Source organism: Schistocerca nitens, chromosome 5, assembly GCF_023898315.1.
Source record: "Schistocerca nitens isolate TAMUIC-IGC-003100 chromosome 5, iqSchNite1.1, whole genome shotgun sequence".
NCBI classification, from domain to species: domain Eukaryota; kingdom Metazoa; phylum Arthropoda; class Insecta; order Orthoptera; family Acrididae; genus Schistocerca; species Schistocerca nitens.
The window spans coordinates 87822702-87848400 of record NC_064618.1 but is presented as its reverse complement, the minus strand read 5'-3'; the positions used below and the strand labels follow the sequence as shown (position 1 = coordinate 87848400).

Sequence of the window (25699 nt, the reverse complement as noted above, 5' to 3'; positions counted from 1 at the left end):
AGAGGCTTTTGGGAGTCAGTGCTGAGATATAAATATCTTTGTTGTGTATAAGTAGGGTAACTGAACCTCTGTATCTCGGAAATCGATAAAGATATCAGGAAAATTTTCGAGGTTATTCGAGATCCAGATCTTAGAAATATATCATTGCTCCATTTGCCCAAGCAGGAGGAAGTGGATAATACCCCAGATCACACAAGAAACAGATTGACCGTCCTTATGGCGGAACAGGCAACCATAAAAATAGTTTTCCCGTCAGTCAACAGAAGTCGCAGGCGACGCTACAATGCTAACTGGCCTGTCCATGTCGCGGAACTGGCAACGCTGTATCTTCTGTGACGTGAATGACGCTGATTTTTGTTCGGCTAGAGCGCTGCGCGCGAAATGCATTCGTCACACAGCTGACTGTAGACCATGATTGGCTATGGTTTTTCCCGAGTTTTCAATCGAAGAATGTAGATTAACTCCTGTAATTCTACAAACCAAGTTTATTTCTACTGTAGGGATACTTCTCACAATCATATACAAAATGAAATAAATGAAAAGTAGCACACAAATATTTCTCGTAAGTTACTGTTTAAATGCAGACTGTATTGCAGTCACATAGATTTTACACTCGCCTTCCATGCCGTCTATTTCCTCTTTGTTATACAGCTCTTCTGATACGGATTATGGTGGTAAAAAAAGATCTCCACGTGCAGGTTAACACTAGAAAGTTTTCAAAATCTTCTCAACGTCTTTGAAATATAATCCGTTAATTTACTGACAAATATTGCAGTGAGCAGTGAGTTTCGCGTCCTGACATTACCGACATAATTATTTATTTTGCATAGAGTATGTATAGGGATTAGGTGAGCTATAACAACAATATATTTTTCACATTGAGACTGTAAGTTTAAGAAACAGATTTTGCTTCCTTTGTAGGTATTTCTGTAAGTGTTCTTAAGTATAACCACATTTTTCATTTCGTTACTGTTAGTTGTAAAATGGTTCAAATGGCTCTGAGCACTATGGGACTTAACGTCTGAGGTCATCAGTCCCCTAGAACTTAGAACTACTTAAACCTAACTAACCTAAGGACATCACACAACACCCAGTCATCACGACTGTTAGTTGTAAACGAATATAATTTCATGTACGCACTTAACAACGATATCTTCGAAAAAAATAAAGGAAGGGCTGCCACGTTATATCAGAATATGAGGTCGACAAATTTTAGATAGGATCGAATGCTTAGGGCTCTTTATTAATTCTTACTCATAACTAACTCATTGATTTACCTGGATTTAAAATCCACTTCCATAACCTTTCTTTATCTTTAACGGGAAATCTGAACATTTTTAGTTCAGAATTTGTTCGTCTACTCCTTCCACAGTTGATATACTCGCAGGCCCACGGCATGACGACTCGATCCACTACCACCGGTATGTCAGAAACAGCTGTTCTTCACAGACGCCAAATAGTGGAAAGCTGCACGCGTTCGGCCGATGTTGCCACATATTTCATAGAACGGAGTGCCATCTAGTGGTTGATTCCACAAGTAAGGGTGTGACGCTGTTGCCGCCTGGTGGCCGTTCCCTGACAAGTGTAGCCTGCTAGACCATGCGATTGGGCAATCTGTTTCTTACGTGATCTGGGATAATACTAATACACTACTGGCCATTAAAATTGCTACACCAAGAAGAAATGCAGATGATAAACGGGTATTCATTGGACAAATATATTATACTGGAACTGACATGTGATTACATTTTCACGCAATTTGGGTGCATAGATCCTGAGAAATCAGTACCCAGAACAACCACCTCTGGCAGTAATAACGGCCTTGATACGCCTGGGCATTGAGCCAACCGAGCTTGGATGGCGTGTACAGGTACAGCTGCCCATGCAGCTTCAACACGATACCACAGTTCATCAAGAGTAGTGACGCGTATTGTGACGAGCCAGTTGCTCGGCCACCATTGACCAGACGTTTTCAGTTGGTGAGAGATCTGGAGAATGTGCTGGCCAGGGCAGCAGTCGAACATTTTCTGTATCCAGAAAGGCCCGTACAGCACATGCAACATGCGGTCGTGCATCATCCTGCTGAAATGTAGGGTTTCGCAGGGACGTTCACTGTTGAAAGTGCCGTCAATGCGAACAAGAGGTGACCGATACGTGTAACCAATGGCACCCTATGCCATCACGCCGGGTGATATGCCAGTATGGCGATGACGAATACACACTTCCAATGTGCGTTCACCGCGATGCCACCAAACACGGCTGCGACTATTATGATGCTGTAAACAGAACCTGGATTCATCCGAAAAAATGACGATTTGCCTTTCGTGCACCCAGGTTCGTCGTTGAGTACACCATCGCAGGCGCTCCTGTCTGTGGTGCAGCGTCAAGGGTAACTGCAGCCATGGTCTCCGAGCTGATAGTCCATGCTGCTGCAAACGTCGTCGAACTGTTCGTGCAGGTGGTTGTTGTCGTTCAAACGTCCCCATGTGTTGACTCAGGGATCGAGACGTGGCTGCACGATCCGTTACAGCCGTGCGGATAAGATGCCTGTCATCTCGACTCCTAGTGATACGAGGCCGTTGGAATCCAGCACGGCGTTCCGTATTACCCTCCTGAACCCACCGATTCCATGTTCTGCTAACAATCATTGGATCTCTACCGACGCGAGCAGCAATGTCGCGATAGGATAAACCGCAATCGCGATAGGCTACAATCCGACCTTTATCAAAGTCGGAAACGTAATGGTACGCATTTCTCCTCCATACACGAGGCATCACAACAACGCTCCACTAGTCAACGCCGCTCAAGTGCTGTTTGTGTATGAGAAATCAGTTGGAAACTTTTCTCATGTCAGCACGTTGTAGGTGTCAGCACCTTCGCCAACCTTGTGTGAATGCTCTGAAACGCTAATCATTTGCATATCACAGCGTCTTCTTCCTGTCGGTTAAATTTAACCTCTGTAGCACGTCATCTTCGTGGTGTAGCGATTCAACGGCCAGTAGTGTACTTGGATACTGTACTGTAGGACAGAAACATAAGCCGATCCTTCTGCTGGCTATACAAATGATCCCTAGCCCAAGGGCATTCCAAAACACTTGACGCTTCGTTTCTGTTACCAACAAACCTGTGGTATGACCCCTAAAAAAAATCATGCTTTTACTTGCTGCGTTCTGGTAAGGATGCATTGTTATTTATTTTATGTTATGTTTACACGAACGTTTCTAATGATGTATACAAGTTCTTGGTGGTTGATTACATGATTATGATTCCAGCATGACGGGGCCCCCACACTTTGTCACTGGTGTCGCTGAACATTTATACAAGGTTTTCCCCAAATTTTCGTTTGGGAGGTTTGGGCCAGTATCGTGGCTACCACTTTCTGCTGACCTCATTCCTTCTTTTTGTGCGGGTTTTTTGGTTTTCGAGGCACGTATAAACCTTGCAGAACAGCTGGTTGCCCGTCTGGCTGAAAACGCAGCTACTACTCGCAAAGTACCTGGTTTTTATGAGCCTGTTAGACAACCATTAACACGCATACGCCAGTTGTGCATTTATGTAAACGGACGACAGTTTCAGCAACTTCTCTAAAACAAGATGGAACATAAGGTAGTCTGAACAACGCAGTTGAACCTCACTAGTGTCTAAACCTTCATGGAATCCTAGCAGGGAAAGGTGTATCGCTAACATTTTTCTCATGTAAAAACGTGTTCCTTCTCTAAAAAATTTACTGTCGTTGTCTCGTTACATGCTGTACATATGTGTGCGCGCGCTATGTGTGTGTGTGTGTGTGTGTTATATAATTCTGCCATATACACTATTTCGTAGGTCAGTGTGTATACAGCTACATCTACATACGTTCTCCGAAGCCACCATATTGTGCATGGTTGAAGGTACCCTGCACCACTATTATTCATTTCCTTTCCTGTTCCGCTCGCAGACATACCAAAAGAACTCTTTTCATACCTCCGTATGACGCTAATCTCACTGAACTTATCTTGATGATCCTTAGGCGAAATGTATGTCGGCGACAGTAGAATCTTTCTGCAGGCAGCTGCAAAAGCCTGTTCTCTAAATTTCCTCAATAGTGCTCCTCGAAAAAAAACGTCTCCCTCCATCCAGTGATTCCCGTTTGAGTTCCCGATACTTTCGTATTGTTCGCAATATTTGCGTATAGCTCGAACCTACCGGTAACAAATCTAGCAGGCCGCCTCCGAATTGCTTCATTGTCTTCCTTTAATTCCACCTGGTGCGGATCCCAAACACTCTAACAGTACTCAGCAATGGGTCGCAACAGTGTCCCATATGCGGTCTCCTTCACAGATAAAACACACTTTCCTAAAATTCTCCCAATAAACCGAAATCGGCCATTCGTCTTCCCTACGACAGCCCTTACGTGCTGATTCCATTTCATATTACTTTGCGATGCCACGCCGCGCCATTTAATCGACGTGACCGTCTCTCGCAGGTCACAACAAACACTATGATAGAAAATCACAAGATTTCTTTCCTGATCTGCATTAGTTTACAGTTATCTACATTAAGAGTAAGCTGGCATTCACCAACATAAATAAAAATTCTATCTTGTATCCTTCTACAGTCACTCAAAGATGACACTTTCCCATACATTACGGCGCCATCATCAGTTGCAGACTGCTGCTCACGCTATCCGTCATTTCATTTGTGTTTTTTGGAGAACAAGAACGGTCCTGACACACTTCCCTCGGGCACTCTTGACAATACCCTGCTCTCTGATGAACATACGCCTCGAGGACAATCTACTGTGTCCTGTTAGTCACGAAGTCTTCGCTTATTGTGAGATATTCCGAATTTCATTTATTTTATGGCTTCGTAAAGTACGTATTGTCGTGGCGTTTTAACCTGCCTCTGTAGCCGTGCGCCAGTGTCTTCGATTAAATTCCAAACCTCTCCGCAGTGTCTTGTGTCGGCATGTGACACTGTTGATGATGATCCGTCCATGGCCTGGGGACGTTAGGCTCTACATCCTCCTCGGTACTATTCGAGAGGAGTTGGCTATGTGTCGGCACTGTTTCACCCTCTCGCTTCCCTTCATTCGTAACAGCACAAACCCAACACTAAGCTGTAAAAGTGCTCATCATGGTCGTTCACAGGACACAAAAACACAATTTGATACTTCATAACAGAATGACGATACAGAATTCGCGCATCTGCCCTCCTATCATCCCCTTAAATACAGGACCGGTTTGACACAATGGCGTTATTAATCTGTAAATGTGTTTTGGCTCTACAATGCTGTTTGTTAAAGGACAATCGACTGACAATGAGTAACTTAAGAAGAATGAATGAAGACTATCGGAAATGATCTAGTACTGCTTTTCTGAAAAAAAAACTTCATAGATCGTTAGAAACTCAAAATTGAAAATTTAGCAACTGTATCTTGTCATGACAGCACATTAAGATGCTGTGGAAACAAGGACGTATATACACGGTGATTCAGCTGCCCCTACCCATGGGTTTTATGCTACCTGCAACGCTTTCAAATACCACGCACAAAATTTTCACACTCTTTCGCTTGCTACGTACAAAGTATGAGTCCTACAGAAAAAAATGAACAGGACCTTATTGTACGAACTTTAATGTAGTTAAATTTTGTCCTGGTATATATTTTCGCTAGAGGCCATAGGTTTCGAATTGTTCAAGAAAAACGTGGAAAAGTTACCTTGAAACTCGTTTTTCTTGAGTAAGCTGAAAGGAGTGGCCTCCAGCGAAAACGTATCTCAGTGCAAAATTTAACTACATAAAATTTCCTACGAAAAGGCCCTGTTCATTTTTTACTTGCACGTAGCAAGCGAGAGAATATGAAAATGTTTCATATGGTTTTTGAAGGTGTTGAGGGTTGTATAAAACATATCGGTAGAGGCAACTGAATGCCCCTGTGTATCATTATCGAGTCAAAAAGCGTTTAACGTGAAACAGATGCTTCGTCTTACATGTGGGATTCGATAAAGTGAAGTTCCTCCGCGAAGCACGGAAGCACGGGGACTACCTGTTTGAAATTCCCTTGCTTCCTAATAAACGGAGCAGTCAGTCAGCTTCCACTGAACTGGAACGAAAGCTGCGCCTCCTGAAAAAAAAAGAAAAAAAGAAGAAGGACCGTGACCTGCAGCATAGTCTCGGCCCACGTAAAGCTCGAGACACGTACGTCTGCCGGTTCTCGGAAAGTGCGAGTTTCAAGACACCGCTCACTTTTATTGAACATTACCATTTATAAGAGAAATGAATCCAGAGAAAGCGCTAAGTGTTTCCGCACGCACCTCTTATGTCCTTCGAGCGCCTCTCGTTTTCCGCCGAGATCAAGAGACGCTAATTTCACTGGCTTCTCCGCTGCCACTTTCCCCTGATTGTCTCGTTCGATGTGTTGGTCTCCGCTGCCAGTGAGCAGCGTCTACGTGTCACTGAGCTGGCAGTTTCTCCCCCGGCGGTGCAGTGGCCTTTGTCTCGGCCCTTCACTGAACCGCACAGCCATCCATCAGCCGCGGGCGTCGCAGACCGCATCGGCTGCTTCCTCATGTTTTCGCAAAGGGAAAAAGGAACGACGCTGTTGCCTCATGACGCGCAAGCAAGCAGCGGGGCGTATGTCAGGGAGAGACCAGAGGTAAGATGGAAAAGCGGCACGCGACAGCCCGCTCGCTCGTCACCTGTTCTCTGCCACCACCAGAGCTCCACCCTTCTGACTGCGCGAGAGGCGTTCGATGTTTAATGCAACACCTTTTTTTCGGTCGATATCGGTTGAAAAAAATGTGGAATTTGTTGCGGGATGTCGTGGATAATTCCCGCTTCAGCCCGTATTGTTTCATAAAGTTTCGATGCGTGTCGGAGCTGTACGTAGACTTCAAAATGGCGTCTGTAATGGAGACGAGTTAGAAGCTAAGGGCGCTATCATCGATTTCCTTTTGGCGGAAAAACAGAGCACTGAAAATATTGATAGGCGCTTGCAGAATGTCCCTGTGAACGAAAGCGGTGGGTCGTTGGGGGAAACATCTGCCATCATCGCAACATGGTCACGCGGACTTCTCCAAGCTCCCGCGTGCCGGCCGGCCGCACACAGCTGTGTTTCCTGTAATTTTGGAACGTGCTGACACTCTCGTTCGAGATGATCAACGGATCACAATCACACAACTCGCTGCACAAACTTGACGCCTCTGTTGGCAATACTGATACACTCGTCCACAAGTTGGGATACTCGAAGGTGTGTGTCAGCTAGGTTCCTCGCCATCTAACAGAAGACCGTAAGCTGGCCGCTGTGACCGAGCGGTTCTAGGCGCTTCAGTCCGGAACAGCGCGACTGCTACGGTCGCAGGTTCGAATCCTGCCTCGGGAATGGATGTGTGTGATGTCCTTAGGTTAGTTAGGTTTAAGTAGTTCTAGGGGACTGATGACCTAAGATGTGCTCAGAGCCATTTGAACCATTTTTAGAAGACCGCAAAGAGCAACGAAGGACCATCTGCTGCGGAGTTGCTTGCTCGTAACGAGACCGATCGTGAGAATTTTTTGTCGAACATCGTCACAGGCGATGAAACATGGATTCTTCACTTCGAAGCGGAAACAAAACGACAATCCAAGTAATGGAGCCACACCACCTCTCCTACGAAGAAAAGGTTCAAAGCTGCACTCTCAGGCGGTAAAGTTATGGTGATCTTCTTCTGGAACCCTGAAGGGGTTGTTCTTTTCGATTTCGTCCATGGTGCAACAATCAACTCGGAAGTGTTGGAAGTGTATTGTCGTACCGTCGAGGAAAAAAAAGAAACGACTTCAGCGTGCTCCTCGCCACAAAAATGCAAATGAACCTCTCCATCTCCACGCATCGCAAGGTCTCACATAAGTCTGCGTAGCTAACTTTCATTGGACTGTTCTCAGTCATCCACCCAATAGCCCGGATCTCGCACCTTCCATCTTTGTTTGATCCAATGAAGGACGCATTCCCCGGGAAGCAGTACATGATGATGGGAGGGTTATTGAGGCAGTAAAACATTGGCCCCGACGTCGACCGTAGAGTAGTATAATGCGGTCGTACAAGCCCTCTGAATAACGTGTCGTAAGGCTGTTGCATTGACCAGAGATTATGTTGAAAAACAGGGCTTTGTCCGAAAAGAGTGGGGATAATATTGTGCATTGGAATCCTGAATGAAACCAATCTACTTTCAGAAAACAAGTGTTGCATTACTTGAACGCTCCCTCATTAATGCCTACTGAGCTACTGGCGCAGTTTCAAGTCGCTCACAGGCTGAGGGTATGTTCTAGCTACGCGCCTGTCGTGACCTAAGCTGCGATTTCCACATTGCACTTCATCACAGACCTCAATTTAGTAATGACGAAGGTTAATAAAACTGTCAGGAATTAAATTTCCTCTGTTGAACCTGTGTGATATCAGACATACCATAGAACATTCGGAAGGATACAGAGCACACAGTCACAAAAATATCAATGGCAGATAAATGCGAGAACTCCTGGATCCGTTGCAGGCTCGGCATAGCGGCTAATCAAACAGTAGCGGCTGATCAAACAGTGTGTACAGCAAAACCTAAACAACACCCGTATTCTTACTCATTTTTCTTCAAGTTACCAGTTTCGGCACGTCACTGGTGCCATCCTCAGGCCCCTGGCACAATTTGAACGGATGTAGCACAATGCTAGGTGTAGAGGCCATCAAATAAATCTGGATTCCGTGAATATTTTATTGAAGTAAGTACCCCAGTGGTTGGACGATAAGTATTGTTGTCTAATCATCAGCCGTCCGGGGTGTCTGAGCGGTTCTAGGCGCTACAGTCTGGAACCGCGCGACCGCTACGGTCGCAGGTTCGAATCCTGCCTCGCGTGTGTGATGTTCTTAGGTTAGTTAAGTTTAAGTAGTTCTAAGTTCTAGAGGACTGATGACCTCAGAAGTTAAGTCCCATAGTGCTCAGAGCCATTTGAACCATCTAATCGTTAAGGTACTCGCTTCAGAAGAATATCCACGGAATCTAGACTTATTTTATGGATGCTACATCAACACTTGTTTTACATCAGTTCACAGTGTGCATCGGAGCCCGAGGATGGCACCAGCGAAGTGCCGAAACTGCTAGCTTAAATAAAAATAAATGAGAACTGATTGAAGTACTGCTCTTGTTTAGTTTTTCCTCTAGATAAATGCGAGAACTGTCGCACAATATGCAACCAGCATGCTGACGAGAATAATATGCAAAAGAATTTAAAAGAAATTACTTTTGAGTACATTATGGGAGTCAACATTGATCAATGTGTTACGAATATTTACTATAAAAAACGTTCTTGATCACAATTTATTTATTACGGTGACCGGTTTCGACCACTACTGTGGTCATCTTCAGACCAATGAGTAAGAACCTCTCCAGCAGAAGGAGGTTCGAAAACGGTCACCGTAAAAAATAAATTGTGATCAAGACCTTTTGATAGTAAAAATTTAAAAGAAAATTAAGAATCTGTTAGATGACGAACAGTTTTGCCTCGGAAAGGTTAGAGCATCACAGAGGCAGTTCTGACGTTAAGATTGATAATGGTACAATTTTAAATCCTCGTCGCCGTCTTTTATGTCGTCTCATTGTTCCTGTAGAGCTGTATCATGGGAACAGGGAGAGGATGTTGTTTGGTTCTCGGTATCCCCTTTCTATAGCACAAAACTGCACACAATTATTAGCTGGATTCTTGAATGCTAACAAGGGAACCTCCCCATCGCACTTCCCTCAGATTTAGTTATAAATTGGCACAGTGGATAGGCCTTGAAAAACTGAACACAGATCAATCGAGAAATAAGGAAGAAGTTATGTGGAACTATGAAAAAAATAGTAAAATATACAAACTGAGTAGTCCATGTCAAGATAAGCAACATCTTGGAGACTGTAAGTCTAGGAGCGCCGTGGTCCCGTGGTTAGCGAGAGCATCTGCGGAACGAGAGGTCCTAGGTTCAAGTCTTCCCTCGAGTGAAAAAATTTAATTTTTTATTTTCAGTTTATGTGACAAACTCTTATGTTTTCATCACCTTTTTGGGAGTGATTATCACATCCACAAGGAAACCTAAATCGGGCAAGGTAGAAGAATCTTTTTACCCATTCGCTAAGTGTACAAGTTAGGTGGGTCAACAACATATTTCTATCATGTGACGCACATGCCGTCACCAGTGTCGTATAGAATACATCAGATGTATTTCCCTGTGGAGGAATCGGTTGACCTATGACCTTGCGATCAAATGTTTTCGGTTCCCATTGGAGAGGCACGTCCTTTCATCTACTAATCGCACGGTTTTACGGTGCGGTCGCAAAACACAGATACTAAACTTATTACAGTGAACAGAGACGTTAATGAACGAACGGACAGATTATAATTTTGCGAAAATAAAGAAAGCAAAATTTTCAGTCGAGGGAAGACTTGAACCAAGGACCTCTTGTTTCGCAGCTACTCACGCTAACCACGGGACCACGGCACTCCTCAGCTCATCTTCTCCTTGATGTTGCATATGTTGCGCATGGACTACTCAGTTTGTATATTTTACGAATGTTTTTCATAGTTCCACACAACTTCTTCCAGTTTTCTCGATTGATCTGTGTTCAGTTTTTCAAGGCCTATCCACTGTGCCAACTTATAATTACATCTGAGGGGGGTGCGATGGGGAGGTTCCCTTGTAAGAATAGAAATCTACTTTAGGTAGTTATTGCGTGGTACAATCGTGGTGTGTTCCGCGTTAGGCTCGCTGTTGGTGAAGTACAAGTCCGCTATGTTCACTATAAGGTTACTGTGTGCGGCCTGTTTCTGTGCTAAAGGCTGAGACTGCGGCACCACCTCGGTGACACGCTGAAACTCACTAGGTCCGACAAACTCGAACTAACTGGCCCTCTGGTCCCCGGCGACTATCTAAATACTGGCAGCCGAGAGGGCGCTGGCGGCGCGTTTTCTGCGAGTCTGTCTTGGCCTCTTTCGATTTACTCGAAATCTCTTTGCCACATGGTGTGCTAGCGCCAGCTTAGCCAGCACAGGCAAGATTTAAGAAAAATCAAGACCTCTTGACAGGATTTGTTAACGTAGAAAAAGCGTTCGACAAGATACAAGATGTTCGAAATTCTCGTGATAATAGGTATAAGCTATGCGTAAAAATGGGGAATAGTCAATATGTATACAAAACAACAGAGATCAATACTATTGGAACAACAAGACAAAAATTCTCGGAATAAAGTGGATGTAGACTGAAGAAGCAATATGAAGAAGAATTACAAGATTTGATTAATTGAATGAACAATCTAATGAGCACTTCATATGGACTGTAATCAAAGTAAATACTGACGAAAATAACGTGGAACAGCAAAAATGAAATAAGATATAAATTTCAAATCGGGATTGAGAACCATTTGGTAGATGAACTAATGGAATTCTTCGGCCTTCGTGAATAAAATGACTTACGTGTGTAAGAAAATCAAGCCATAACATGCTGTGTTATCTAACCTGTCACAAAGTGATCCACATATAAAAAAACAGATTCTCAGATATCTATTCTGCGTAGTTTTGACCGTCAATTTTGATTATCTAAACTCAAAAGATCCCATTTTACTCCCAAACTTAACTAAAGGAATGGCGTCAGAGTTTAGGAGGAAGCGCCAAAAGAACATAGAACACGAAAACTGCCGTAAGTTAGTTCGTAAATAATTTAGGAAATGTCTATAACTATATTCAGCTATAACTGAAAGAGCCAAATAAACTCACATTTGGTCATGAGTGTGACGTAATATGATCTCTTATTGAATGTAATCACAATTTCTGTAGTTGACAGCTGTCAGATTAAAAAAAATCTCACCTATAAGGTGCCTTGCACCAACAGTGGACGAGCTGTCTAACTTTGATTGGTCAGCGCTCACAATTTAAAGATAGAGGGTACTTTTCCGGCTCAATATTATCTAACAATCAACACCGGTTACTTTCAGGCACTGTTTATAATGTATATGTTTTACAGATTTTCTGTTGATATCAAGTAATGCAGCACACTTTCTAAACAAATTAGAAGTATTTTGAATGTTTTTGAACCTGCTTAAGGTTATTAAAAATTACAAAGAAATTGATGCAATTTCTTTTCCAAAATGCTTCCTCAAATTGAAGTACCAATTAATCCAGCGTTATACATTTGAAGGAGACCAAATTTTTACAGATATGCATGACATGATGGCTGAGCTAGCAGACATATTTCATTCCATCTATTATGTATATTACAAGGGCAAAAAACATCACATCTTACATTTTAATTTTTATAATTTTTTTCCTAGTAAAAATGTTAATTTTTTCTATAATTTAGTTGATTCTGCAATAAAGTTTAGGTCTACTGCATATGTATGAACTATTGCAAGTTACAGAAAAAAATTAGAGGAATGCTTCATAATCTTTAGGAAATATTTGTAACTGAATTGTGAAATGTACAACTTGTGGGGAAATTGCGGATGAAGATAGGAGTCCAATTAATTTATTTCACTCATAACAGGCTCAGGAAGAGAATGCTTATGATGGTATATTTGACCGCTTTCTTTTGCTTTTTGCTAACCACATCTAGAATCAGCTCCTTTAGGGCAAAGTCCGTGAACAGGGTGGTCAGCTGTGGACTCCTTTTGAAAGTAGGTGGCCCATACAGCTTTTCTCATTGCTGTAACATCATTCAGAGGTGCAGTTCGTCTAATGGCTACTCCATAATAACTCTGAAGAAGGTCTGTTTCAGTTTCTGTTACTTTGCCTCGGCCAGACAGAGATTTTCCATCAGATAGCAACTTTCCTTTCTTTTCTCTCTGTAGCTTCCTCAATCTAGCACCCATCCTCTTTTGCAGATGTCCACAACGCTCCAGTTTTGTTAGCAAGGTATTACCATAAACATTGAACTCATCAGTTTTATTGAAAGCTTTAGAGTCCCCATCGCCTAGGTGCTTCATATATCTAACGTTATAAACTGGCACCGACCTCTGAAATATTTCTAGAGCTCCATCACACTCTATACCTCCACTGTAATCATCATAATTCTTAGAACACTGATGTTCAATATGTCCTTCAGTGTTACTGTGGCAGGTGTGGCAGTACTTAGATAAGTACTCAACATCAACAACTTTTCCATTCTCCAGAGAAGTAGCACTTACAACACCATTCAAGGAACGAAGTCCTCGACACTGCCATGTGACATCAAGTGCAACAGCAATGTCCCTAGTTCCACTAATATTTACGGTTTCTTCAACTGCACGTTTCATAGATGATTTAGACACAACCGTCAAGGCACCTAAAAGAATTTTTATGTACTTGATGAACCTACTGGGAGGAGGAGGAAGGTCCATCAAACCACAAAACGTTTGAGTAGCCATTTTTTCCTTTTTCTATTGCACGCATTGCGCACATTAACTTCAAATTCACATCATCTGAATTATGCACAATGTTCAAAGTCATTTTCGAGGTAGTTTTATTACAGAATCTACACAGAACAACTAATTTTGACGCTAAGCCTTCCTGCTAGATTCTTCTTCAGTTACTTCCATACAGTCTTTGCCATCACATTGTTTACATTTCTCCACTTCCTTTATCAAAGAAGATAAGATCCCACATCAATAACAACAAATCCACTACAAACAGCATCATTGCTACCACAAAAATTTGAATCACCGGGAGGCATGCCATGTGGGAGTTTCTTACCTGAAGAACTGATACATAGGTTACTTTCAACAATGTGGCTTGCTTTGTTTGTGAACTGGTTACCATCGAATTTCCTTTTATTGCATTTCTTGATGTGTGGCACAGTTCGTATTTATTGCACGCTAAAGGACGTGTACTTCCACAAATATATGTAGCACTTGGGTAACAAACATTCAAGAACACATGAACAAACTGTTTTAGCGAAACAAAAATAAATACAAGCAAAGATAATCATTTACAGGCACTAGAAATCTGCACTGTTACCAACATATACAATGCATCATACTTATAATCGCTGTGAAAAGAAAGTTCAGAGTTCTTTTCGAAATAATACTGATTTCAGTAACAGAAATAAAGAGGGCGTGGGAAAACCGGAAAGGAAGAGAACTGAGCGTTGGACATGTCACAGAAGAATGATAAAATTGAGGAGCGCCGATAAGATAAGAAGAAATGAGATGTCCCTCCACAGAACAGTCGAGGATATGAATATGTGGAAAGAAGGGGCTGGACGAAAAAACTTGTGTTCAGACATCAGAGGACAGCCTCCATGGGGTACTTGAAGGAGCAGTAGGTGGTAAGAGGTGCACAGGTAGACAGAGCGGGGAAAATATCCAACGAACAATTGAGGACCCTGGAATCAATTGGCGTGCCACATCGAACCAGTCACAAGATTGTTGCTGCTCTCTCCTCCCCCCCCCCTCCCCTCCCTTCCCCGAATAAAACACAGGACAAAACTAAACACTCAACACTTATCCAGAAAACCAGCAGCGACATTCCTATTCTGCCGGCCTTTGTGACTGAGCGGTTCTAGGCGCTTCAGTCTGGAGCCGCGCTGCTGCAACTGTCGCAGGTTCGAATCCTCCCTCAGGCATGGGAGTGTGTGATGTCCTTGGGTTGGTTAGATTTGAGTAGTTCTTAGTCTAGGGGACTCATGACCTCAGATGTTAAGTCCCATAGTGCTTAGAGCCATCTGAACCATTTGAACTAATTCCTATTCTAGTCATAATTTGATACTCATTGTTATGACACATTTGCGAAATTAGTTATTAATCATCTCACATTTGGAATTGAACCGTGATTTATTTTCGAAGAATATTCTTAAGAATTTATTTTACTTACTAGTGATTCATCAAGAACATTAACACATTTAATCACACTATGTAAGCATGGAAGTAGTTGCCAGGGAGTAACTGATGAAATCATAACCAAATTCCTTTTAACAAATGGGAATTTTATTCACTTTAATAGTGCCTAAAAGCATTTTTTAAAGAAACCGATTTAAAATTATAATCAGAATGCAACCTCTAAATATCAAAGTTACAATTTATTCAGAGGCAGAAAGAAACAAGTTTTGACTTCATGAGCTTTCGGGCAGAGATCCTTGCTGCTCCCTTTTGACTCGACCGTAGTTACGACCGCTCACAACAGCCTCTGAAAGACTGCACTGGTGCAAATCTGCAACACACCAGATTACTTTAAACTAAGAGTTTTAACAATTTACAAAAGTACACAAACTATGCACCCCCCGTAGGAGGGATGGAAATGCTACAAAACACTAACAATTAAAATATTAACCTTGCCACCGAAGGTGCAACTTGATTTTAACTTCTAAGAAAAGTCTTACGGTGAAAGGGTGGCAACTTTACATACTAAAATGATCATTTAAATAAAAGCCCATGAAATGCAATCTTATATAAAATTCTACAAGATTGGCCAAACAATACTTAAGATGCTCTACAGTACTCAGATATCGCCTCTCAAGATCATATGCATTAATATCAAACTTTCCAAAGATCGAAACATATTTCAGGTATTAGGCCGTTAAACTCCAAGCAATAAATTCGTTAACACACCAAATCCGACAAACATGACAGAGGCCGCTACTAACGTATGGTAGATTGATAGGGAGATTACCGAACAACCCGAACCGCAGGTTGCTCTAACCCACCCCTACTCCACAAGGGAAAAACGGACCACACAATATATAAACAACCACCTTCCCGCAGGTGGGCAAACGGAGAAGAATGGTGGGACAACCCCAAAACAAAGCGGCTGGTGACCTCGCCAAGAAAACAAGTAGAATTGAACAAGAGTAAATCAAACAACATATCACCAATCACTTCTTATAAATTGCGATTTCTCGAGAAGACCTGACGCAGCACCCCCAAATCGCTCTCCCGAACCGTCCGCTGCCAGCCGCTTCAACGGACGCAGGAAGGCGTAACGATCTCCCGTCTCACGGCGTCGCAGCTCGCACAGGCCAGACTGATGTCGTGGGTTGACTCCTGTTGCTCTCGTGTCGACCGCGAAGTCACTATCCCTCGCTATACGGCGCGGCCCACTGGACTCACGTCGCGACCTCACATGCGCCGACACTCAAGACGGACAAGTCATCTTGTGTCTCACAATCAGTGCGCGACCTACCAACCGATCGATCCAACCGCCAATGGCCATTGCCTGAGCAAACTCGAGCAGACTGGCGGCCTAACGCGCAGACTCAGATGCAGGAACTAAGCCCCGGCCAGGCGACCACTCGCTGAGTTCTCTTACTGGCCGAGTGGAAAGACTGATTTGGTCGGCTTTAAAGGTTGATCCGAACGACAGACATACTAGCACTCCGAACGACAGACAAACTGCCTAACAAATGCGGACGAGAGGCAGACTAGCAAGCTGGGGACGGGAGACTGACCGACTGGCGAGCTCATAGCGCCCCTTAAATGCACGTGAACAGGCAACCTTTCCCCTTTCCAATCAGAGGGAGACACCAAAGCTGCGATTGCCTCAGCGGCGCCACCGCCAGAAACGGAGGGCGACTGCTTCACACTACGCGCTGCGGCGCGCTCTTCAAAACAGCAGTTTTTACCACGGCTCAAGAATCATTTTAGCAGTGCAAACCTTTTACTGTAAAAAGGCGAATTCTATTTAATAATTGACTGATTCACACTTACAGGCATACAATTAACAAAGGGAACTGTTTCATAAGGATGTGTGCTTGGTTTGCAAGGCCTTCTGTATGTGCACATTGTGGTTGATTAAGGACAGACTAATATTAGACCGTCCACAGAGGGCAATGTGTCTAAGGTAGTGGTAAGACACTGGAATCGCAACTCTGGAGGACGGCGGTTCAGTCCCCGGTCCAGACGACCAGAATTCTATTTTGCACGGTTTTCCTGAATCACTTCATGAAAATGCCAGGATTGTATCTTCGAACGGAATACGAGCGAGATCTTGTGTTCCGTTTCCAACCATCTCGTCATCCACAGGACCATTGCCTTCCTTCATTTGATACGTCACATTCATATACATATAATGACTACTCACTACTGTCTACGGAACCTTTTACATGCCTCTAAAGAATTTCAAATGATGTGGTCTAGAATCGGTGATAATAAATTCCAAGCAGAAATTAAGCAAGGCACGTTTGGATCAAGTCTGTGTGTCCCGAATCCTCGATTTCGTTGCATATACTTTGGGAGCAAGCAACCGAGAGAGGACTGCGTGGAATTAGAATTAAATGCGATATTTCTGATCCGATCAGCATGTAATGAAGCACCTTCCCGTGCTCCAGGGACTATGCGACATGCATAGTGGGTGTCTAAAGCTATTTATGTTCATATGCCGTGATGAATTTTAATAATCACAAGACAATACAGTTTCTGATATCTGTGTCTCCCTTATGACTGAGAACGTCGAAGCTTGATTTCTGGGCACTTAATGACGCCAAACCACGTTATTTGAATTTTACACGTCAATTTGTCGATCATGATATCCTTTACGTGGTTTAGGAAAACCGTGACATTATTTATCGTCCTGTCTTCTGAATCAGTCGCCTTAGGAACCTTTGATGCTAACTTGTGCACTGAATCAAAGGAGAAAGTGTAGAAAATGTTCTGTGCATTGAATAGTGAGGCACATCCATCAGACGAAAATATTAAAAGGGTTGGAGTAGGAACGATGAAAATCCTACAAGAGGTCAATAATGACACTGACCAATTTGTAAGAGTTAAATAATCTTATTTAAAAAATCTCTTGCCTTGTTTGGCGATTGAGAGTCCGCAACTGCGAGACTGTACGATAATTTTTTTACTAATTTTATGCACTCGGATACAAGCCACTATCCAAAATTCATTTTAAGCTAAGTCAGTTACACATGTTGTTACGCGTTTCGTACTTCAGCTCATAATCAGGCCATCACTCAGGATAAATTTTTCATTTACATGCTAAGCTTACGATTAATTTACAATTTTGTTACAATAAGGTTAATCTAAATCTTGCATTGTTAGTTATGCAAATTCTTACAGGACGCTGATGTTTCACGTCCTGTGTTTCTGACCTTATTGTTACCTACTATTGTTGTTTCATGGTGGTGTTCTTCTGTTTCTTAGACAATACTTATGACGTATTTCATATAAAAACTTTCCTGGTTTGCCCAATATTTTACGAGGCCGCTTCACAGTGAAGTTCGTTTTAACATTGAACTAAAAAACAACAAACATTGCTCTTTGAAAACTGATTGCTGTGTTTATTAAACTTACTTTGGACCGATTTTCTTGAGAACTGAAGGCTGCTTTATGGAATTTACGGAGTGTACTGTGTTGTGTGGTCTTCAGTCCTAAAACTGGTTTGATGCAGCTCTCCGCGCTAGTGTATTCTGTGCAAGCCTTTCCATCTCTGCGCAAGTATTGATACCTATATCCATTTGTACTCATTTACCATAATCAAACGATTATTTGATGTCTCATGATGTGTCCAGCCAAACCAAACCCTTATTTTACTCAAGTTGCGCCATATACCATTTTTCCCCAGTTTGACTTAGTGCCACCTCATTCACAATTCAGTCTACCCATCTTATCTTCAACGTTCTTCTGTAGCACCAAATTTAGAAAGCTTCTTTTCTCTTTTTGTCTGATCTGTGGATAGCCCACTCTACACTTCCACATAAAGCTACACTCCAGACGAATACCTTCCGAATATACTCCCTAAATCCAAGGTGGTATTAGAAGTTAATAAGTTTGTCTTTTCCGTTACTTCAGCCATCATCTATATTATGCTGCTAAAATTGCACAAATCATTTACTACTTTTAAGTGTTTCACTTCCTAATCTAATTCCATTAGTGTCGCCTGATTTAATTCGACTACATCCCATTACCACAGTTTTAATTTTGTTGATCTTTTGCATTTCAAGACATTATTCATTTCGCTCAATGGTTGCTCGAAGTCTTTTGATGTCTCTGACAAAATTAGAATGTTATCGAAAAACCTCTAAAATTTTATTCCTTCTCCCTGAATTTTTATTCCCTTTCCAAATATCTGCTTGGTTTTGTTTAGTTGTAGCTTATGAAACTTCCTCTGTATGAAATGTCATTAAGTTATTCTCTGTGTGTAATCTTCACACACTGATGACCTATGATAATGTTTGTAGTAGCCCATACTTTTATTCGACGCATGTCTTAGAATTATTTTTACCTATGTGTTCCAGACGCATAATGTGGTTTATGCGATATGTTTTGCTTAATGTAAGGTACATGTACTTGGTTTTGCGAAGGATGTTTTCTCATTTGTCCGTGTGCAGTATTGTTGCAATGAATTTTAAGTGTACTGATAGACGTATATCTTTACTGGTTCCTATTATCATTTCCAATGCATCTTGGTGTAATATAAAGCAGAACTATAGCTACAGATTTGTTTATCATAAATTGTCAGATAATATAAACTTAAAATATTTTTGAAATTTGTATCTTTATGAATCATTCGTGTGTACAATATGTCAATAACCTGGTCTCCGTGTATCTGTATGTAATCTCAAGTCACTACGTTACAATACAATCGCGGTCTGGCGCACCAGTAATAAATAGACTGTTTCTCTGTATACTTTTCATGACATTTATGCTTTCATACACGCTTTTAATTAACTGTAAAAATGTATGTGCGCTTAAGTGACATTCGTCACCGATTACCGAGTACACAATACTTCAACTAAGTCTGACCTGTGAGCAGTAAAAGTAATATAATTGCACACAGCTATCGACGGATTTACAATGTTTGGAAGTAAGTGCATCTTTGACAACTCTTGTCATCTGCTTTAGTTGTAAGGCTGGAGCACTTAGAGTACGTTGCGATGAAGTACGACTTCTGCTTTTATGTATGAGACATGAGCACGATATATACATGACATAGCAAATGTAAGCGATGTTATTGTGCTGTAAATTATGTTAATGTGAGTTTTTGACTATGTTACTTAAGTCTTGAAACGATATGTTCTGTATTTTCGATATACGCTTAAAAATTTAGTAACAGCTGTGTTATACATGAGTGTGAATTTAGTTTCCTGCTCTGTATGATGATTTGAAAACGCTCCTCGGCCCGAAACTAGTCATCGAGTGAAAAAAAAGTAAAATTTGCAACTCTGGACTGGTTTTTCGTTGTACTGACTGGACGGACAGTTCATAATTCGTGAAAAAATCGAGAAATAGGATGATTTGAAAAGGGATCTCGCTCTTGGAAGTTTACCGCTGTGAACGTAGAACCACGTCTCTATAATTCTTCCAACGCGCTCGATATTCCACATCTTGAGCTTGGACCTTTAATTGTTTCTATTTTGCTTCTTTTTTCACAGTTCAATATACCTTCTTCCTGTTTTCACTCTTGATGTGTGTTCAGTTTTTGATGGCCATTTTACCACTAAATCTGAAGGGGGTTCGATGGGGAGTTTCCCTTGTTAGTAATACAGATAATTTATGTAATAATGCGCTCTGCTTTTCTGCTGTCCGTGTTTCCCTTCGGCGCCCATTTAATTGCTGGTACAGGTTACTGACAAAACTCAGTTTCATGCTGGGGAAATACTCGACTTGATGGTACCGATTCTTTTTCATCTGTCACGTGTAATTTATGTATTACACACCAATGTTACAAAATATAACTTACGTGTTGCCGGTTGGTTCGTTGCTGGCAGCATCTGTCTGAGAGAGCGCCCCTGGCTATTTTCAGGCGGATCGCAGCGCAGCGGCCGGGCGCCTTGCAGAGTGGCGGGAACCGAACCCGGGGCCCCACTCCTCCGTGTCCGCCTCAGAAGCAGGAGACTTCGCCAGCTGCGGCCCACTAGCGCTGCTGCCCTGCGGTTTTCCTGACCTGCGAGCCACGACGTCACACAGCGACTTACTGCCTGGTTTCCCTCTCCCGAAACGAACCCCGTACCTCGTGTCCGCAGAACAAATCACATAACTACAACTGAGAGAAATCTCTCCCGCCGCGGCTGCATTTACTGTGACCTTCACGCACGGAACGTATCAGTACCAACAGGGAATTTCACAGAAAATGATTCTATAAAAGATAACTATTGAGATATGACTTATAAGTCAGAGTTGCTCCCTGGAATGCATACCCGCCGTCTCCAATCCGTATTGATTGTGCCTGCTAATGACGACTCTCATGTCGAGTCAAATATCGCCAGAACATACTCTCTGGTGGAGCCTGTCCTCAAATCCAAACCACTGTGACTTCTGAAGTACGCATCATCTCGTATGAGAACAAGTATAATTCTGTTACATGTGATTGTCCCCTTCAGCTCACTACAATGATCAATCAAAAGCTAACTCACAGTACACTGTCACTTGGTCATGATAGGCACTACGAAAATTAAACTTTGAAGCTAGGAGCACTGGTACTTTACTCCTTGGGAAAAGGCACTAGTATATAATTTCTCTGCTTCACTACACTGCAGACTTCATTGCCTCTCTGATAACAATGTACGTCGGCCCATTACATCACTACTTAACGTACGCGATGAGCTCATCGAAACTTATTCCCACTCTAACAATACCACCACCTGTAAAGTAGGTTAGAAATCAGATTAATAACGTTACTCACGCAGCATATGTTCGCTTTATCGGGCAAACAACAAAGTTATTGACTGTGGATGGTATCGTCAGAATGAAAATAATGAAGTCACTGTAAAAAATTCATTAATTTTGGCACTTATCTTGAATGGATTCCCACGTAGATTTCGTCGAAGTTGTAATGGCTCATCTTGTTGATTCTAGGGTGATTCCACTTTGACTGCTAGAAGGTCCAGATCTGTATTTTAGCAATATTTGAAGACCTAACAAATGCGTTTTTCAGGAAATTCTTAGTGATCAAACAATCCCAGATCAGCACAATGGTATGGTAGAAATAATTTTTGACTTGGTGTTCACGATCCACATTTTTATTAAACTTCTTGTAAATTCACATATACTTCTTCTTAGTTGTCACACCATCAAGAAAACAGTTTTGTATCAATCTTCATATATCTCATTTCCACTTTAAACAAACTCAAGGCTTGACTGTTCTTTTACAAAGCGAAATAACAACTTAACTTCTGCAAAGTGAAACAAAGACTGCTCTGTGCGCATTCGCGCCAAAACGGTTACAAGTAATTCAAAGATTATGACAGTCTCACAGAAATGAATACACACAAGAAGCATATCACTGTAATATATCGATACATCGGAGTACCTATACATTAATAAAACCAAACGTGAATATTGTCACAAAAAAGTCTGTTACTTCGCAGAAATGTAGTACGATATTACTGGTATATAGAACTGGGGTTGGAGTGCCGTAATGGTCACGTACATAAAGAACCATTACACCACGCTGACGATCTTTCAATCGTCCAAACAGATGGTACTGTCTCAGCATTGTATGTAAGATGTGGCACCAATACCGGTCCCACTTGGCCAACCTTTCGAACTGGGACTTGATAACTTGAGTTGCAGGCCTGATTACACTATTGCGCGGTGACTCATTGTCTTCAGACTGACACTCCTATTTCGTTCCCACGGTGTGCTGAAGTTTGGTGAAGTCGTTGTTTGGTACTGTTTGTTTCATATCAAAGGAATACGGCGCAAATCGCTCTCCTGAGATCACGAAAGAACGCCAACAATTTGTTACGTTATGTGTCAAGTTGCTAACTGTTCGGTGCCGTATACACGTCTTCCTGTCCCTTTCGCCTTAGGGCTAGAGCGAGTCCTACATTAAGTTTGCAGATCGTCGTACACTTCCTTTCTAATTGAAATCAGTTCCTTACGAAGAGAAATGTAATTCAGTGTACACAATCTTCTCCATGTCCCAGTTGTTCGATTTTCATTGAAGTGAATATTTTCGCCATTCCTACATGCATCACGAACTGTATCATACTTATACATTCGTAATATTGATTGTCTTCACCAATGAGTGACGCGTTTCAAGTTATAATGACTGTTGATGGCTATTCCTAGATGCTATAATTACTGTGGTGAAACCTCTGAGGCCATCGGAACACAGCACGTAGATCCAATGTGTTGTCGCCGTGGACTACTAATAGCTTACTGTGAGCAGGTGTTTCTTAGTTAAGACCACATTTATAGAGAAGTTGCGCGATAGGGTAGAAGAGTGTCGCATTTATCATCCATGATGCCTCAGGTAAAACAACCAAATTTGGTTTCGTGCAAGTATGTTTCTACATACAAAATATCGACTTCCGTGCTCTTACGGTAACAGACGTGCTTTATGTATGGTACTTTCTGATGGGCTGTCTTATATTGTAGGGCAGAAGGACAATTTCTGGTACAGCAAACGCCTTACACTGACCAAGAAAGTGTTTTTAAACACATTATTACGCTGACTTTAATGTGGTGTACCTAGCAGTTTAGTTTTTTCCTCAAGCTATACTTATAAAATTTCACACGCCTTGTGTCCCGATCTGTATTTACGTATGCCAGTGTTAACGTGTACTGGTTTGATCCCTGAAAAGATTTCCAGCCCGAAGTGTATGATGATTGCGGTCTAGATTCTACGCTATGTAAGAGTATGAAATTAGGTTGAGCTGCTATTGTTCGAACATACAGTTTGCAGTTCCGTGCATACTCGAAGATACGTGGTAGTAACGAGAGAGCAAATGGTGAAGCTGCAATAGGTTGTCTCAGGGCCGCAGTTGACCACGGAAAGAAGACAAATGCGGAAACAGATAGGGGAAGTCGCTGTGTTGAATGATGTAGTAGTAGTATTGTGATTAGGTAAAAGTGTCCCTGCATAACAGTAGAAACGGAAATGTTATTGGTTTATTTCGACCGTACTATTGAGGAAAATGTTGTATGACAGAAAATGTTTTGTATGTATGTGTGTGTGTGTTTGCCATAAATTACGAATTGATTATAGTTATAGGACTGAGATCTGAAGACTTAGGGAACTCGTTATGTACAATGGCATTCCTCAAGTTAAAAACATATATTTTGTAAGTAATTCATGGTTCCTAAATAAAATATTGCTAAGGCTCTACATTACTTATGTACCGTATCATTTGTATACATTTGTATTTTATTACAAAATTAAATTGTTACGTGATATTTACATTGGCATTCTTCACTTCTTTGATCCTAATGGTCTGTGTGAACAGATGCCTCATATGAATCAAAAATAAAACGCTTTTTGTCTTTTATTTGTTTATTTTATCCACGAGTTCGGCATCTGAAATGAACACATACGTCTTACAATCATAAAATACACAGTAATAAATGGTTCAAATGGCTCTGAGCACTATGGGACTTAACATCTAAGGTCATCAGTCCCCTAGAACTTAGAACTACTTAAACCTAACTAACCTAGGGACATCACACACATCCATGCCCGAAGCAGGATTCGACCCTGCGACCGTAGCGGTCGCGCGGTTCCAGACCGAAGGCCTAGCACCGCTCGGCCACACCGGCCACAGTAAGACTAACAGTAAAGAGGAATATGTAGTTCTGTACCATGTTTCTTCAGCCACTCTATCATATAGCTTTCAAGCGTCCCTCTCCAAACCCTTATACGCTCTTAACAATATTGATCATGTAAGCGTAATATATTGAATAAGGAAATTATGAAGTCAGTTCTGAAATTACGAAACCTCACTAGGGGAAAGAAGTTTCCAAAATAAAAACATTCTTCTTACTATGAATAGAAAAAAATTGAACGTTAATTAACTAGTACAGTTGCACGCAAATGAAGATGCGAGAGAGAAAACACAAAATTTAGATAGTCCAAGAGGACGTCAAAGTATTCTGATGAAGTGCAAAACGTAAAAGTAAAGTCTGTGGCGCACGTCCGGTTAACGGACGGTCTCTCTCTATCGCAGCAGTAGGAGGGTGTAATCTTACCCTCCGACTCATCGCATTAAATTTCTCTTAGTCTCTTCGTTATTTTCAAAAGCTTCGAGAGGCGTTAGGTATAGAAAAGAAAAACTTTTTACTTGTCTTCATTTTCTCTTCTTGTTGGCTCCGGTTCTTGCGTCTAGGGGTACATTCTGGCGGCTGAAATTTTGATTTAACGTTGTGGGTTCCTGATGACTAAATAACTTGTGAAGTACTATCTGTTGCTACGATTTTCTTTTATTTTATCCCATTCTTCTATATCACACTGACTTCACAATCTCCATTTTCAATATGCGTGCGTTTCCATCAGAGGGATACCCACTACTACTTACATTCTGCGTTGCTCACAGTATTCCAAAGAGTTTACAAACTTTCTTGACAAGGGGTCCTCCCGCTGGTGGACCCAACATCGAACAAGGAACACATCTTCAGATGTAACGCGCGGTTGCTCCACCTGTGAGCCCCATCCCAGATGTGACGAGTGGTGGATCCGCCTCCGAACATCGGTCTGGAAATATTGTGCGCCGCAGATCCACACTCGAACGCTAACTCGGGTCTACTGTGGGTCTTGGGAGCCATCCACGACACATGCACATTCACAGACAAACAGAGCAAATGCACTGCAAATGTGGTATATGTGGGTGGAGGCGACTGAATGCAATCGACTACAGTGCTATATCACGCGTCCCGATCAGAAAAATAGTGATTTTGCGCTAGGTGTTGGCAGCTGTACTACATTCATAAGCAATTTTAGAACATGGAACGAGAGGTTATGTTATGATCGCGTGGGTAGAAGTGACATAAAAAAATCTATATAATTGCGAAAAATGATGGAACATACGTATAAATTGAGGGAA

The 25699-nt window shown here is 42.0% G+C and overlaps 1 long non-coding RNA gene across 1 annotated transcript in view; it reads left to right on the top strand.

Annotated features, from left to right (window-relative positions):
• Positions 1 to 23983, top strand: part of LOC126259573 (uncharacterized) — a 37824-nt gene extending 13841 nt beyond the window's left edge. Inside the window, exon 4 of the long non-coding RNA XR_007546530.1 lies at positions 20683 to 23983. This is a non-coding gene — a long non-coding RNA (uncharacterized LOC126259573). The remainder of the gene's footprint in view (positions 1 to 20682) is intronic.
• Positions 23984 to 25699: the final 1716 nt, after the last annotated feature.